Source organism: Rutidosis leptorrhynchoides, chromosome 6 (genome assembly GCF_046630445.1).
Source record: "Rutidosis leptorrhynchoides isolate AG116_Rl617_1_P2 chromosome 6, CSIRO_AGI_Rlap_v1, whole genome shotgun sequence".
NCBI classification, from domain to species: Eukaryota; Viridiplantae; Streptophyta; class Magnoliopsida; order Asterales; family Asteraceae; genus Rutidosis; species Rutidosis leptorrhynchoides.
Window position 1 is genome coordinate 168,428,063 of NC_092338.1, and position 7,300 is coordinate 168,435,362.

A 7,300-nucleotide genomic window follows, 5' to 3' on the forward strand; every position below is an offset into this window, starting at 1 on the left:
CATCGGGTCGTATCCTGAGCCCCGGGTGTCGGTTTTCGGCGAGCCTTACATATATCTCCGCCTAAGCAAACCACCCGAAACTTTGGTACACTCAAGAACACACCATGAAAGTCCACAAGTCGTGATGTACAGCCATTACACTACTTGGAACTTCAATTCAATCAAAAACGTGTTTTAGACGTAACGGGTGATTCGTGGCTCGGATTGAGATGACCTGAACATGAAAGTTTTCCCCACCATCAGTCCTAACACACTAACACACCCTAAAGTCACCAAATATGGTTACAAAGTCGGACCAAACCTGGTTCATACCAAAAATCACATTTCAATCTTAACAAAATACCATTTTGATCATAATTAGGGTTCCGGGAATCGAAACGACATGAATCCGGAGTCTAAAATTAATGTCTTGATGAGAGGAACTCATCTAGATACTTTATTTTAATTTTTATAACAGTCACAAAGTCAGAAAAGCACGAAATAGCTGCTGTCCCAATTATATCAAACCGAAAACATATGAAATTGAGTAATTCTACGCATACAAACATCATTACAACAACCAATAGTCATCATACTATTAAAATAGACATCAAATACAGTAAAATAAAGAAAAATCAAAAGTTCTAGGGTTGGGGTTTATACCCTAATCAAGAATTGATTAATATAGGCGTGTAGAGCTCGAAGAGATGAACGCGATGATGATTAAAGCTTCTTGATCCATGTAATATTTTGTGAGATAATGATGATGATGATGCTAGTGATGGGCGACGGCTAAAAGAAGAAAAAGGAGGAGAGAAAATAATTTGGTTTAGGTTAAAATGTAAGTCAAATGAGGAGGTTATGGATTAAGATCACAAGAATGAGAGTTTGACAACTTTTCCCCCTCCCCTTGACAATTTCGGCTACAAACTGAATGGGGTGGGCCCCATAGTGGCCCAATTTGATGAATGACAAAATCTTAGTGGCCCGAACGCCCGAACGAAACCCGAAACGCGAAAATGCCGCTACGCGACTGATTTTTCGGAGAGATAATAAATACGCGACGAATAAAATATATAAACACTATATTTAATCATATGACATCAAAATATCATATTTAAGATAATTTGAATTTAAAAATCCCAAAAGCTTGACCGTTGGTTCGAAAACAGAAAAGATTCGCCGGATAGAAATCCGCGACACGTAGAAACGTATAACTTAAAATATGAATATAAATATTCACATAAAACATAATAATAAATATATTATTACAAAAATAATAATATAGGTCATAGAAATGACGTGGCACGAATAATAATTAACGGTCATTAAATAATTAACGGTAAAAGATAACGGAAAAAGTAGGGTCGTTACAACTTATTCCTTTAATATCATGAATCTTCCATGCAATGGCTGGTTTATGAGCTTTCAACACAGAAATGAGTTGTGATTTCTCATTTTCAGTAAGAGAAGACGATATTATTACAGGTAATTCAGATTCACCATGTAAATAAGCGTATTCCAAATGGTTTGGAAGTGGCTTTAACTCTAATTTCAGAGGTTCTTCTATCGATGATTTGTATCGATATCTGTCTTCTTCTTTTAGCATTTGAATTTCTTCTGTTGTTGGTTCATATCCATTAGCTATAAGTGTAGCTAACATTTCAACTTCATCAATTGGTTCATTACCTTCTCCTAAAGAACATTCTCCTGTTCCTTGTAATTCTGGAAATTCTTCTAATAATTCTGCATGTGCATCTATAGTTTGAATATAATAACATGTATCATTTGCAGATTGTGGTTGTTGCATTGCTCTATCAATTGAAAAGGTAACACTCTCGTCCTCTATACTTAGGGTCAATTTCTTACCGAATACGTCTATCATTGCTTTAGCCGTGTTTAAGAATGGTCTTCCTAATATGAGAGGAACTTGAGAATCTTCTTCCATGTCCAAAACAACAAAATCTACTGGAAATACTAAAGTACCAACTTTAACTAGCATGTTCTCCATTATCCCTCTAGGATATTTTATTGATCTATCGGCTAGTTGTATGCTTATTCTGGTTGGTTTCAATTCTCCAAGGTCTAGTTTAGCGTATAGTGAATACGGCATTAGATTTATACTAGCACCTAAGTCTGCCAATGCTTCTATTGAACTAAGACTACCCAGAAAACATGGAATTGTGAAACTTCCTGGATCGGATAGTTTTTCTGGTATCTTATTCAACAGTACTGCTGAACAATTAGCATTCATAGTAACAGCCGAGAGTTCTTCCATTTTCTTTCTATTTGAGATTAGATATTTCAAGAATTTAGCGTATCTAGGCATTCCTGAAATCACATCAATGAAAGGAAGATTTACATTTATCTGTTTAAACATATCCAAGAATTTGGATTGCTCGGCTTCAAGTTTCTCTTTCTTCATTTTACTCGGGTAAGGAAGTGGTGGTTGGTATGGTTTAACATAAGGTTTAGCCTTAACTGTGTTATCTTCATTAACCTTTTCAACTATCGGTTCTTTTTCCTTATCTTGATTAGGTTGTGGTTCTTGTGGAGTAGGAATAGCTTCATCAGAAGTTACAGGTATTTCAGGTGGTTTAAGTGTTGTACCACTTCTTGTGATAATAGCTTTAGCTGTTTCATTCCGGGGGTTAGCATTTGTATAACTAGGTAGACTTCCCGGTTTTCTTTCACCTATTAACCTTGCTAGGTTACTTACTTCTTGTTCCAGATTTTGAATAGAAGCTTGTTGATTTCTAAATGCTTGAGCATTTTGTTCATTAGTTTGTTTCTAAGATGTGAAAAACTGCGTTTGAGTTTCAACTAGCTTCGTCATCATATCTTCTAAATTCGGCTTTTTATCATCGGTTTGTTGTGGTGGTTTGTTTTGAAAATTAGGTCTTTGCTGATTGTAAGTATTATTGGATACTTGTTGATTGCTAGGACCTTGTTGGTTGTTGTATGGAATATTTCGGTTATAATTCTGGTTTTGATTGTAAATCGGTCTTGGTGGTTGATAATTATTCTGATAATTATTTCCAGGCCTTTGGTTTATGTATGAAATATTCTCTCTTTGTTCCATTGTTAATTCAATACTGAGACAATCTTTTGTCAAATGTAGTCCTCCACACTGCTCACAACTAATTCGTATTGAGTGAATATCCTTAGTCATCTTTTCCATTCGTCTCTCGACAGCATCTATCTTTGCGGAAATAGAATCTAAGTCATGGCTAGAATCGGCTCTAGCTGCTTTAGATGATCTAACGATATCTTTTTCTTGGTGCCACTCATGTGAGTGGGAAGCAGTGTTATCAATAATTTTATAAGCATCAGTTTCGGTTTTCTTCATAATAGAACCACCAGCTGCTATATCTATGTCTTTCCTTGTAGTGATGTCGCATCCTTGGTAGAATATTTGTACTATTTGACAGGTGTCTAAACCATGTTGCGGACATCCTCTTAATAACTTTCCATATCTAGTCCATGCCTCATATAGAGTTTCATTCGGCTTCTGTGTAAACGTAACAATTTCTGCTTGAAGTCTTACGGCTTTAGATGCAGGAAAGAATTGTTTAAGAAATTTTTCAACTAAAACATCCCATGTATCAATCGCCCCTTCAGGTAACGATTCCAACCAATCTTTGGCTTCTCCCTTTAAAGTCCAGGGAAATAACATGAGATATATCTATTCATCCTCCACTTCTCGGATTTTAAATAGTGTGCAGATCCTATTAAAGATACGTAGATGTTCATTTGGATCTTCCTTCGGCGCACCACTAAATTGGCATTGATTAGTCACCATGTGTAGAATTTGTCCTTTGATTTCATAATCTGGCGCATTAATGTCTGGATGAGTAATTGCGTCACCTTGGCCAGTCCGTTTAGCTCTCATTCGGTCTTCCATACTTAAAGGTTCCAGATTCTCCATAATTGAATTTGTTGAATCGGAATCACAAGAGGATTCTGATTTAATGGTTCGTTCCTCAACAATCTCTGTTTGAATGATTGGTGGTTCCGGATGAAAATTTAGTGGTTCAGGATCTACGAATCGTTCCTGAATATTCTCCGGATTCTCAATTGTGAGGTCGGGTTCAAAAAATGGATTATCGGAAATTTGAACTGGAGTACTTGGTCGACTGGATGACGATTCTAAAGAAAAATCAACGGCGGTAATATTTGCTAAATGTCTTGATCTAGTTACAGGTGGTGAACGTACAAAAGGTGGTGAACGTCTTGCTCGGTGCATTCACTGAATATCCTATTAGTTTTTAAAAAGGAAAGAAAAATTATAATAAGTTATTCAATCAATAGACTTTTCTGATTTTGCCCACGTTTCGAATAGCCAAAAGATACAGCAGAGGGGCAGGATTCGTTTGGTCTCAATATAATTGAGGACTGTTTGGCTCCAATAACCCGGTCCACATACAAATCCAACTATTACTACGAACCAGAAAATTTTGATGTCTATCAATTTAACCACTTAAAATAAATTTTCGTAATTTTAAGAAAATTTAGATAAGAAGTAGAATAAAAATCTATGTCCTAAAACTAGAATAGCGAGAAATAAGAAAGAAAAAGAGTTCGTCGAAAAAGGTCGAAAAAGAAAAATGGTTGAAAAATAAAAGGTGACGGAAAAATAAAAGAAACTTATAAAACTTAAAAACACTTGACTAACCTAACCTTATTACTACAACTAACTTAAAATTATAATCGCAAATTGAAATTACTAATTGGAATGATAATTGGTACATAGTAAAAGGTGTCTAAAAATATTAAAGTTTACAGGAAAAACTATATCCCAAATGGAAATAACTTAAAAAGAAAATAAAACTTAAAAAGGCGTCGCAAAATTCTAAAGTACCTAAATCTTAGTCTAAAGAAAAAGCACTTAAGGGATTTTACGGCAAAGCCTAAAAATCTAGAAATAAAAATAACTATGGTAAAAACTAAGTTTAAAACTAAATATGAGCGAAAAATACAAATATTACGCTAAAACGATTGAAAAGGGACAAAATATAAAAATATACAAAAAGTTGTAAAAAGTACAATTTTTATAAAAATATTATTTTTATATTATTTATTTATTAAAACTATTAATTTTACATTTTAATTAAACTAATTTAACTAATTATATAAATTAAATAAAAAGTAACTTAAAATAAAACTAATTATAATAATAATAATAATTAGGGTTAATAATAATAATAATTAATAATTATCCGTAATAAATGCAGTTTAGGGTTTCTGTCGGTGTCAGACTAGCTCCGCGAGTTGCGGTATTCCAAGCATCAAACCCCGCGAGTCGCGGGGTTCCAGTTTTCAACTCTGGAACAGTTTAAATTGACGCGTTTTTTTTTTATTTTTTATTTTCTGTTTTATATTTTCCTGTTTTATAATCTAAAATTTATATAATAAAAACTTATATTTAAAAACTAAAATAAAAATAGAATTACTTTATAATTTTATAAATATCTTAAAAATAGATTTATATATATAAAAAATTTTTTTATATGTTTTAAATAAAAACAAAATACTAAAAAAATAAAGAAACTTTATAAAACTTAAATATTTAACAAAATCTTAAAAATACTTTATATTTTTGTTTTTCTTTTTATATTTTCGAATAATTAAAAACGTATTTTTATATAAAAACGAATTTTAATAAAAGTAAACTAAAAATCTTTTTTTTTATATATTAGCGTTGCGCTTCCGGCGTTTAAGAGTTCCCCGGCAGCGGCGCCAAAAATAACTTGATGTTTCACGAGGTGTATATAAAATACTATTAAATTTTACAAGAAATATTATTAAATACGATACAATTTTATACAAGATATTTATTTATTTAGAGAATGGATATACTTAAACCTTGCTACAACACTTATAGGCAGTGTACCTAATCGTACAGTAGTGTAGTTTTTAGTAAGTCCGGTTCGTTCCACAGGGAAATCTTTAAACAAAGCTTAACGCTATATTAGTTTACTTTTATAAAAATACAAATATAGATATAAGTAATATTATTATTATAAAGGGGGGTTTTCACCGTTTAATGACCGGTTTGTCGATTTTAAAACTTTAGTCGCAGTTAAAACCAAATGTAAAATAATAAATAAATACAAGACTTAATTTTAAGCGTAAAGTAAATAACGATAATGAAATTGCGATTAATAAAAGTGCGATAAAATAAACTTGCGATAATTAAAAATTACGATAATTAAAAGTGCAATTAAATACAATAACAATAAAAATGCGATAATTAGAAGTGCAATTAAATATAAAATAAAGGAAATTAAATATTAAATAAAAGAATTATGCTTATTTAAACTTCCGTAATCATGATGTTTGACGTGTTGATTTTTAGTTTTATGTCCATGGGTTAATTGTCCTTTGTCCTGGATTATTTAATATGTTCGTCTGGTTTTTGTCCAAAACAGTCCATCAGTCATAAATATAAAGTGCGAGTATCCTCATCAAATTATCCTTATACCCGAAGTTAAATATTCCAACTAATTGGGAACTTAAACTGTAACAAGATTTTAATACTTTGTTTAATAATTACACCAGGATGTCGACTGAGTGTAACCCAAAGTTTTAATATTTTGTTATCAATTTTACCAAGTGTCCTTGTACATAATTTCACCCCTGTTTTAATTATTCTAGTGGCTATTAATCCATTCCCGTGTCCGGTTAAATGAACGATTATTCGTACATATAAATACCCTGCCCATCGTGTCCGATCGAGTGTAAATGGTTATTTATAGGGACGCCCAATTGTAAATCTTTATATTGTCATTAACAAACTATCATTTAGTTAAACAAATATAAAGCCCATTAATAGCCCATAGTCTAATTTCCACAAGTGTCGTTCTTTTGTCCAAACCCCAATTATGGTACAAAGCCCAATTACCCAATTTTAGTAATTAGCCCAACATCATGATTACTTCGTTTTAAATAAGCATAATAATAACTTAGCTACGAGACATTAATGTAAAAAGGTTGAACATAACTTACAATGATTAAAAATAGCGTAGCGTTACACGGACAGAATTTCGACTTACACCCTTACAATATTCGCTAACATACCCTTATTATTAGAATTTAAAATTAAAATTAAAATATAAATTATATATATAATACATTTATGAGAGAAGAAGAAAAAGAATGATAAAAATGATCAGAATTCGGTTGGCTTTATAGGGAGTTTCAGAACTTGGGGCTCCGCGACTCGCGGCATTTTTTGCCTTCAAACTCCGCGAGTCGCGGAGTTTGAAATTACAGCTCACAAACTTGGAGTCTTTCTTCCCGACGGATTTATAAATAAATA